The following is an 11125-nucleotide window of genomic DNA, read 5'->3' as shown; positions in this document are numbered from 1 at the left end:
GGCGCCTGGTCCTTGGATTCTACTTCCTAAAGTAACCGTACAGTTTGTTTTAGCTTGTAAAAACCTCTATTCTAGACTGGTGAATAGTCTTTCTAACTGTGAAGGTTGATTACTCCATAGTCTGGAACTAGATTCATTCATGGTCTTTTAACTGACGCAATCAACTTTTCAAATGCTTCAATGGACCAAATTGAGTGGATCCCATTTCAATGTCTGTTGAGGCAGGAAGGATGGTTTCATACCTTAGAAGGAGGCATTGTGTTGTCCCTAATCAGGTGCATTATAAGACTTTCCCTTTAGCAGCTTGAGTTTAATATGTAGGTCAAAAGGCTTTGTGATATTCCATAGTAAAAGACATCACATAACTGACATACTGACATGACAGACGAGTTTTTTTAACTTTAATTTCCAATGTACAGATTTTTAAAGCAGAAACATTCCTTTAATACTTCTCTTAAAAATATCAATATTTTTCCAAGTCAGCAAGTATTGTGACTTAGAGGGGATTTTGGAGAAAATGGAATCTCACATGCTTGCTGCCCTTGTCCTTTTTTCGTAAAAAAACCTATCTCAGGCAGCATAGAGTCATAGAGATGTACAGCACCCTTCGGTCCAACTCGTCTATGCTGACCAGATATCCTAACCTAATCTAATCCCATTTGCCAGCACTTGGCCCATATCCCTCTAAACCCTTCCTAGTCATATACCCATCCAGATGCCTTTTAAATACTGTAATCATACCAGCTTCCACCACTTTCTCTGGGAGTTCATTCCATACACGCACCACCCTCTGTGAGAAAAAGTTGTCCCTTTTATATCTTTTCCCTTTCACTCTAAACCTATATCTTCTAGTTCTGCACTCTGTCACCCCAACAGCCTTCAACAATCCCACCAATTTTCCTTTTTTGCTTGGTGAACTCCAACTAGTGGAGAATTTTGCTCCGATTCCCATTGACTTTAATTTTACTGGGCCTCCTTGATTCCGTCATCAGTCAAGTACGGTTACTTTCATCATCCTCATAAGTTCAATTCTTTGTCCATATGTTGAGCAAGGCTTTAATGTGGTCAGAAGCTGAGGGGTGGTTGTGATTCAGGCTGTTGGCAAATGCTGTTTGATAGCATGATTGATGACACCTTCCATCATTTTATGAACAAGACATATCTGTCAACTTTCCATTTTGCCAGGTAGTTGTCAACATGTTAGCTGAATTGTTAGCTGTATTGAAACAGTTCAGCTAGAAGCACAGTTGGTCTTGGAGCAGTGGTCTTCAGCCCTATAGCTGGAATATTGTTTCTGGAAATCCAAATAGATCACGTCCACTGGCTCTCCTTTGTTTAATTTTCTTATTACCTCAAAGAATTCTAACAGATTTGTGGTAAATATTCATACAATCTGCACCTCCAGTCAAGTACCCTAATTATTAACAATGCATCTGTCAGCAGTAAACCTGACCAACATAGCATACATATTTTACTTTGTGACATGTGTTTAAAGAGTGTTTTGACAATGTCTGTAAACATGACTTCCCTGTTCTGAGGAAGTGTCACTGGACCCAAAATGCTAACTCTGATTTGTCTTCACAGATTTGCTGAGTTCTTGCAGCCATTTCTGTTTTTATTTCTGATTAACAGCATCCACAGTTTGTTCAGTTTTTTATTAAACGTGACTTCTCTTGGTGTATCCTGCCTGTAGCATGAGATAGTGTAGGACTTCCACGTTACAACATGGAGTAGCTACAGGCAGGGCAGGACTATTCACTCTGATGATTCAGATTTATTGTTAAAGATTGGAAAATTGAGGGAATCATGGCAGGATTGAAGAGGAATAAGGACAGTTGGCAGCCGAAAACAGACTTTAAACTCTGTTGTTGAACTTTGGGGTTGATGCCATCCAGAAAGGGACCTGTATAGAGAAAAAAAAACTATTGTGTAAGCATGATCAGTTGATTGACTCATTTAGCTAAAAGAATACATTACTAAGACTGGATAATCATGTTAATATACCAATTAGCCACAATCTTCCTAAATGGTGAAACAGATTCATGGAGCAAAATGGTTCACCCATGTTCTTATACTGCTTGTCCAAAATATATTTGTTATAGTTCCTTATTATTGCTATTTTCCTTCCTCTATAGTTCTTATATTCTCTTCTCATTAAATAATATAACTTCTGCTCCTTTCTGAGCTAGCTCCCATCTTCAGTGGACCAGTGAAATATTTAGCCAGACAAGTCTTTTCTTCTCTAGGCCTCATTGGGTGATAAGGGCTATGTAAGAAATAGACAGTAGGCATTTATGCTCCTAAGTTAATGTTTCCGCAAACCAAATATAAGTTAAAAAAAGTCTTCTCACACAGAAAGGCAGGAATAACTGATTTACTTCATAAAGGATGCCATTGTTATAACCCCAAACAACATTAATTGGTAAATAGTGAGTGAACTCATAAGAGTATGATTTTGGGTTTTTTTCAGGAGCAACTCCTAATATAGAACTTTGTAAGATGCTGACAGAAACTCTAATATGTAACAATAAGCTTTCAACCAGCTTTAAACATGTCTTGACATGTAGCTAATGAGATTTAGTTACAGATGCGACACAATATTAAAAAGAAATAAAGTTGGATTTATTTGAGGTTCAGCATGAAATTTCCAAACAGTTACAATTATTTGATGTTGATACTTATTTTGAGCATCTGTCCATAGAGAATCATGATCAATATTTAACTCTGGCCTTCCTATAATTGGAGTTGAGACCCCAAGTTAGCATGCAAGTTCTGAGGTATCAATAGCTGACTCCCATTAAACAGTTCTCATAAGCCTTCTCCTCCAACGTTTCCTTCACAATCATTCATCTAGGAACGCAACAGTTTTCAAAACTTTAAATGGATTCAAAGTGGAAGTAAGTTTGTGAAGCACTGATGTAACTATTAATATTTCTCCTTATTGAAATCTACTCATGAATGAGGAACATAAAACAAAAAGAAGTCATGCATCAGCAATATAAAACCTGATTAGACCGCACCCAGAGTACTGTCAGCAGTTATGGGTACCAAATTTTAGGAATAATAATTTTGGCTTGGTGGGAATACAGCATAGATTCAAGGATCTTCACAGAACTTCAAGGATCAATTAATGAGAACAGATTGAACAAATTAGAAAAGTATTCTCTGGAATTTAGAAAGTTTGGGGTGATTTGATGAAAGTATTCAGGATATTAAGGAGAAACAGAGAATGCAGATTGGGAGAAACTCTGTAGTTGGGGTCTCTAGGATTATGGCTTATAGTAAGCCAAAAAGGCATTTGGAATGGGCAACGTGTTTTATTCTGTAATGGAGAGGGCTTCACGTTTGAGCAATGAGAGTGCCTTCAAAGGGTAACAGAATTACAGGCATTTATACAGTACAGGTATAAGAGACCTGCAGGAAATGTGTTGTATGAACCTTGGACAATGACTACTGTGTGGACTATAAATCCTAACCCAATGTACTCATGACTACATTATTTAGCATTGGGAATCAATTTCACTAATGGTTGTGATGCACAGTCAATGAAAGATTAACATTAGATGCCAAAGTAGTAAGCACCTTCCAAGTTTCTATAGCCCGCACATGGTGCAGGCACTACCCATTTCACACCTTGGACCATAAAACTGAGGGTAGTGCTAAGAATAACATGCCTATGTAACTTCAATATTGAATTGCAGTTAGAAAGACATGTCCTGAGTGAAACAAAAGTGAACACATGTTTACAAATATGTGAATATACTTACAATGAAATGTCACTCATGCCAACTTTGTGCCCTCAGATGGTCTTCTTCTTTTATCTTTCCCTGTCACTACCCTTACTGTAATCTTAGGACCTGCAGCTGGAGTGTAGGAGGCTTGTTTAATGATGGAGTTTTTGGGCTTTAAAGCTTTGGCCAGGCCACTCAGGAGAGATTTTGGTTAGAGGACCCAAGCATACCAAATATGTCCTGCCCAAAGGCAAATGCATCCACCTCAGGGCTGAGGGTGACAGGCAGGGTCGAAGTGAAGACCTGGAGACCTTTGCTGACTACTGGGTGGAGATTTCTGGGATACCTACATGTGGTTCCTCATTTGTTGGGTGTGTATTGCCACTGCTTGCCTCCTTGTGCAGAAGGGGCACCGAGAGTAAGGAAAGCCCCTTGTCTCCCTATTGCCTTGTCATTGATGCTGAGTACCAATGGCTGGACTGATAGGAGGCAAGTCCATGTGTTGAGCTAGCAGACTGTGACAGTGCTGGACCTCACTGTCCATGGCAGTCATTAACCCATCAATGGAGGCAGCCACATGCTTACATGCCTAAGGCAACATACTGTCAGCACCATTGGTCCAATATTGAAAGCATTGTCAATTTGCTCAATGCGTGCACACACCTGTCAGCTGCTCCTATATCTCCTGTGTATTTCTATGATATTTTTAATCATCAACATCATAGGGTCCTCAGCTACCTGGGACTTAGCAGGTGTCTGGTCTCTGTCAGTCCTCTGAGTATCAGTGACCTGCAGCATTTTTTCCTCACCAGCAGATACTCCAGTTAAAATACCCACCAGGGTGTCAATATTTGAATCGGTGGAGGGTGCAGAGGCAGTTTTGCCAATGCTTCCTCTGAGGAGTCTGTGGCTTATTCTTCAGAGGTGGAGTGGGGGTGTCTCTTGGATGCTGAGACTGTGCAGATGCCATTTTTACCTGCAGAATGTGTCATGAACAAGGGCCAAATGTTCGGGTTAGTTAAGAGTACATTCACCGTGCTGGCAATGGGAGAGTATTGTAGCAATGGACAATGCTTCTTTCTGGTCAGGTTCACGCCCCCCTACGACCCACCCTCCCATCCTGGCACTTTCCCCTGCCACCGCAGGAACTGTAAAACCTGCGCCCACACCTCCTCCCTCACCTCTATCCAAGGCCCCAAAGGAGCTTTCCACATCCATCAAAGTGTTACCTGCACATCCACTAATATCATATATTGTATCCGTTGCTCCCGATGCGGTCTCATGTACATTGGGGAGACTGGGCGCCTCCTAGCAGAGCGCTTTAGGGAACATCTCCGAGACACCCGCACCAATCAACCAAACCGCCCCGTGGCCCAACATTTCAACTCCCCCCCCCACTCTGCCGAGGATATGGAGGTGCTGGGCCTCCTCCACCACCGCTCCCTCACCACCAGACGCCTGGAGGAAGAACGCCTCATCTTCCGCCTCGGAACACTTCAACCCCACCCTCCTCTAGCTTATCTCTCCACGCTTCAGGCTCTCTGCCTTTATTCCTGATGAAGGGCTTTTGCCCGAAACGTCGATTTTGCCTGTCCTCGGATGCTGCCTGAATTGCTGTGCTCTTCCAGCACCACTAATCCAGAAAATGCTTCTTTCTTGGTTGCTGGGACATCACAACATGAGTACTGACAGTCCACCCCATCTAGTACCAGAATCTTCTCGTCATAGGAGATGAGGAGCTGAACCTCGGCTACACCACCACCCAATTTGGCATTTTCAGCCCTATTATGGAGTGTTTTGTCCTAGAATGAGACAAATGGAGGGATTCAGTGAGATGAAAGTGGATGACACAACTGTCAGTACTGGTCCAGGGGGTGGGAAAAAGTGGTGAACTGTCTCAGTAGAAAGAACGAGAGAACATGTGTGTAAGATGTCGCATGCAATGAGTGTGGAAGCAGAAAGATGATGATGGTACTTACCTTGGTGAAGCAGAGAAGGTAACTGACCTCTTGCCTGCATTGCTGGGCATTTCTCCAGACTGCGGACATGGCATTAACTGAGTGGCAACCTCGAGCCAGACTGGCAGGGTTTGGTGTCATAGCCTCCTTTTCCAGTCCCCTAGGAAGCGGACAGCCCTCCTGTGCACCACCCTGCCCTCTTGTACCTCCAAGTCCCTGTCCATAAAGCAGGGTGCAAATTTTTCACAGTCTATTCTGTCCAGGAATATAATATGAATCATGCCACACAGCTTTGGACTTTGAGCTCTTGGCCTGGTGTACAATGGCGCTGTGCTAGAATCCCAGGATATCCTGCAAGTGGTGAGTACTTGCACCTACTGCAAATGGGAGAATACAGTGAGCAGGGTGCCATTGGGGTGTAGTGCATAAATATATAAGCACCTACTGCAAATGGGAGAATACAGTGAGCAGGGTGCCATTGGGGTGTAGTGCATAAATATATAAGAGGGGTGATTGGGTGATAGCATGCAAAATCTCTCGAGATCAAATAGTAAAAACCCTTCATGAAACTCACCAAAATTAACACTTAGCGGATTTCTGGTAAGCTTCAGTCCAAAGAGTATTTATTAAATGATGAGTGTTGAACTTGAGGGTGTCTTTTCTTCATGAGTCATGGAAAGTTAACGCGCAGGTACAGCAAACAACAGTTACGATGGCAAATTCTATGTTGGTCTTTACTAAAAATGTATTACAGGAACAACGGTGTCTCACAGTAATTATATAGAGCCTTGGCAGGAACTCACCTGGGAGTACTATCTGCTATTCACTTGTGGGATGGCAGCAATGCTGGTTGGCCAGCATTTATTACCTGTTCCTCGTTGCCCTTGAGAAGGTAGTGGTGAGCTGCCTTCTTGACAGCCTGTAGATTTTAGGGAGGGAATTCCATGATTTTGATCCAGCAACAGTGAAGAAACAGTGATATATTTTCAATAAGGATGGTGATTGGCTTGGAGGGGAACTTGCAATTGGTAGTGGAGCCATCCATCTGCTGCCCTTGGCCATCTAGATAAAAGAGGTCGCAGATTTGGAAGATGTTGTTTAAAGATCTCTAGTGAATTTCTGCAGTGAATCTTGTAGAAAGTACACACTGCTTGGCTGAGTGTCAGTGTTGAAAAGTGTGTTGCTGGAAAAGCACAGCAGGTCAGGCAGCATTCAAGGAGCAGGAGAATCTACGTTTCGGGCATAAGCCCTTTTTCAGGAATTCCTGCTGCGCTTTTCCAGCAACACATTTTTCAGTTCTGATCTCCAGCATCTGCAGTCCTCACTTTCTCCTGAGTGTCAGCGTTGGAGGGAATGGATGCTTGTCGATGTACCAATCAAGGTGGCTGCTTTGCCCTGAATGATGTAAAGCTTCTTGAGTGTTGTTGGAGCTGCACTCACTCAGAGAAGTAGGGAGTATTCCATCACATTCCTGACTTGTGCCTTGGAGATGTGGACAGGTTTTGGGGAGTCATGAGGTTCAATATTCCTAGCCTCTGCCCTGCTCTTGTAGCCATTGTGTTTTTGTAATGAGTCCAGCTGAATTTATGGTCAATGGTAACCCTGAGGATGTTGATAGTGGGAGATTCAGTGTGTTAAGACCATCGAATGTCAAGGGGGAGTAATTAGTTTGATTCCTATTGAAAATAGTCACTACCTGGCATTTATGTGGCATGAGTGTTACTTGCCACTTATCAGCCCAAGCCTGGAAACTGTCCAGATCTTGTTACCTTTGAACACTTCAATATCTGAGGTGTCACGAATGGTGCAATCATCGGCAAACATCTCCTTTATGATGGAGGGAAGGTCATTGATGAAGCAACTGAAGGACACTATCCTTAGGAACTCCTGCAGAAATACCCTGAAACTGAGCTCCACAACCAGAACCTCCGATGTGCCAGGTATGACTCCAACCACAAAAGATTTTACCCCTGATACCCACTGATTCCATCTATACAGCTCCTTGATGCCACACTCAGTCAACTGTGACCTTGATGTGAAAGACTATCATTCTCAACCCAATTCAGGAATTCATCTGTTTTGTTCATGTTTGAACCAAGGCTGTAATGAGGTCAGGAGTTGAGTAGCCCTGGTAGAAAACACACTGGGTGACACTGAGCAGGTTATTGCTGAGCAGGTGCTGCTTGATAGCACTGTTAATGACACCTTCCACCACTTTACTGATGATCAAGAGTAAACTGATGTGGTGGTAATTGTCTGGGTTGGACTTTTCCTGCCTTTTAGGTACTGGACATAGCTAAGCAATTTTCCACATTATTGGATCGATGTCAATGTTGTAACTGTATTGGAACAGCTTGGCTAGGGGTGTGGCAAGTTCCAGAGCACAAGTCTTCAGTATTATTGCCAGAATGTTGGCAGGACCCATAGCCTTTGCAGCATCCAGTACCTCTCACTTTTTTTTGCTATCACATGGAGTGAATTGAATTGGCTAAAAGACTGGTATCTGTAATGCTGGGGAGCAGTGGAAAAGGCCAAGATGGATCATCCTCCTTATCTAAACAAATATATACTCACCAAGAGGGAGTATAATGAACTGTTCACCAAACTAATTCCTGGGATGGAAGGAATGTCCTGTGAGGAAATAGTGAATAGACTAGGTCTGCATTTTCTGGTGTTTGTACAGGAGGTGATCTAATTGGAACACAAATTCTTTCAGAGATTAACAGGGTGGATGCACAAATGTTGATTCTCTGGCTAGACGTCCAGAATTGGGGATGAAAATGTGAGGGTGATTGGCCTATCACCCTCACCTTATCACCCTCACCTTAACCTCCTTCCACCTATCGCATTTCCAACGCTCCTCCCCCAAGTCCCTCCTCCCTACCTTTTATCTTAGCCTGCTTGGCACACTTTTCTCATTCCTGAAGAAGGGCTCATGCCCGAAACGTCGATTCTCCTGCTCCTTGGATGCTGCCTGACCTGCTGCGCTTTTCCAGCAACACATTTTCAGCTGATCTCCAGCATCTGCAGTCCTCACTTTCATCCAGAATTGGGGAGCCAGTCTCAGAATAAGAATAAACCATGTAAGACTGAGATGAGGAAGAATTTATTTTCTCAGAGTTGAATCTCTGAAAATCTCTATCCTAAAATGCTGTATTTTTAAAACTGAATTTTTTATTCATTCATGAGATGAGGGCATCACTGGCTAGGCTAGCATTTCTTACCCATCCCTAATTACCCAGAGGGCAGTTAAGAGTTAACCACATTGCTGTGGGTCTGGAGTCACATGTAGGCCAGACCAGGTGAGGATGGCAAATTTCCTTCACTAAGGGACATTAGTGAACCAGATTTTTTTTTTGGACAATCATGGATCATTGGACTCTTAATTGTAGCTTTCTATGGATTCAAATTCACCATCTGCCACGGCATGATTTGAACTCAGGTCCCCAGAATATTACCTGGGTCTCTGGATTGATAGTCCAGCTATAACAATATTAGGCCAGCGTCTCCCTTTCATTTTGTTTTACATACTTAACACGTCAAGGGATATTGGGGAGTTATGAGGAAAAATTGCATTGAAGTAGAAGAACAGCTACCATCCGTCGAATGGCAGGGCGGGATGGATGGACTGAATGGCCTTCTCCCGCCCCTCTCCCTTAGGTTCCTGAGGTTAGTAATAACTTCTGAGGAAGGGCCACCAGACCCGAAACGTTAACTCTGATTTCTCTGCACAGATACCGCCAGGCCGGCTGAGCTTTCCCAGAAAATTCTGTTTTTGTTTCTGATCTACAGCATCCGCAGTTCTTTCGGTTTTTAATAACTTGCATGGACTGGTTTTAGCTGAAGAATGCATTAAACACATTGCTCCAAGCTTGTTAGGAGAAGTCCCTGACAGACACCAGGAATCAATAACATACATTCTCTCATAAAGTCGAAACATTAATGGATCAGTCCTGTGGGATTTATTACCGTCTATAACCTGGGGAAGAACGGTGTGCCTTTCAGCCGACACTAGATGGCATACACTAAACAGCAATGAAATCTCAGAACCAATGTATTTTAAAAAGCGTTAAAATTACTAGTTGCTGCGGAGCGGCTCTTAAACAACAACAAAGTAATTAAATATTACTAGAACGTTTTTTTATAAAGCAACCCCGCAACCTCTCATAAAGAACTATACATTTGCCATCAAATAAATTTGCAAATCACTCAACACTACGGATTTCCAAATGTTTCCGGACTGTACAATCCTACTGACTGATTCGGATCGTTTATCTGCCAAAATACCACAATTCCTTTGTGTGCACTGTCGTTAGAAGAAAATCCGAGAAGAATAATCTCGCTTCATATTTGCTCTCATGTTTATCTTTTGTGTTTACTGAAGCGTTACAAATGGTATTTTTTCTTTTGAAAATGGATATATAATAAAGCCTGGCAGTTGTTTGTGCTGTGATAAACATGTTACGTTAGATTTCACAATTACAAACGAAGTGTTTAAAAGAAAGTACAATTTTTGGAGCCGTGTCAACAGATGCGGCGGCTGTGAAATGTCAGCAGCAAAGTAATTACAGGAATTAGACGCTGTGGGGCGCAAACGGAGCTAACAGAGAGTGTGTCAGAGAGAGTAAGATTGGGGAAACCTGGGGCAAGATACTGGCTGGAACTGGTTCACGTTTCTACTTCAATCGATGATAAATAATTTTAGAAAAAAAGCTATTTCATGTAATTTCAGTCTCCTTTAAAACGAGCAAGACTTACTGTATTGTAGTGATCATCGGGGTGGTTTTGGATGAAAAGTTAGGAGTTGAATACAGCTTTAGGGATGTTCGTGATTTTTCTCGAACAGAGTTTATTTTACCACAAAGTTTGAGGGAATCGCGGTAAGCAATTAAGAGATGTTAATAAACCGTCTCGAATTTCCTTGAACTTGTCCATCTAAATTATTTTTTTACAGCGGGACACATATTCGAGACTTTAGTTTCGAAGGTACCTTTCAACAGCAGTTTAATGATTGTAAATATGTTTGATGTTAAGTTTTATCCTGAAAAAATTTGATAAAACCAAATGATACCTTTTCGTTGAATTGCAAGTGTATTGTCTCTAAGCATCATTCTTATATGAAAATATAGACATCATTCTGAAAATACCGGGTGCCACGAGAAACTATTTGAGTCATCTTTAATCAAACACATCTTTGCCATGAATTTCCACACATGAGACCGCACTGGTTTCCTTAACTTCGCTTTATGACTTTCATAACGATTATTTTGGCGCTTTTAAAAACTGAATTACAGTACTGTATTCAAATCAAAAGTGAAGACACAAATATTGACCCGTGTGGCATTTTCCAGATTTGTCCTGTGCTATTTACAGTGTAGTTTCAGACATAAACAGTAACCAATTATATTCCACATTTTGTAACTGATCATTTGCTGT

This window comes from Chiloscyllium plagiosum, chromosome 2 (assembly GCF_004010195.1).
Source record: "Chiloscyllium plagiosum isolate BGI_BamShark_2017 chromosome 2, ASM401019v2, whole genome shotgun sequence".
Lineage (NCBI taxonomy): Eukaryota > Metazoa > Chordata > Chondrichthyes > Orectolobiformes > Hemiscylliidae > Chiloscyllium > Chiloscyllium plagiosum.
The sequence above is the reverse complement of the archived record's forward strand: the minus strand, read 5'-3'. Positions refer to the sequence as shown.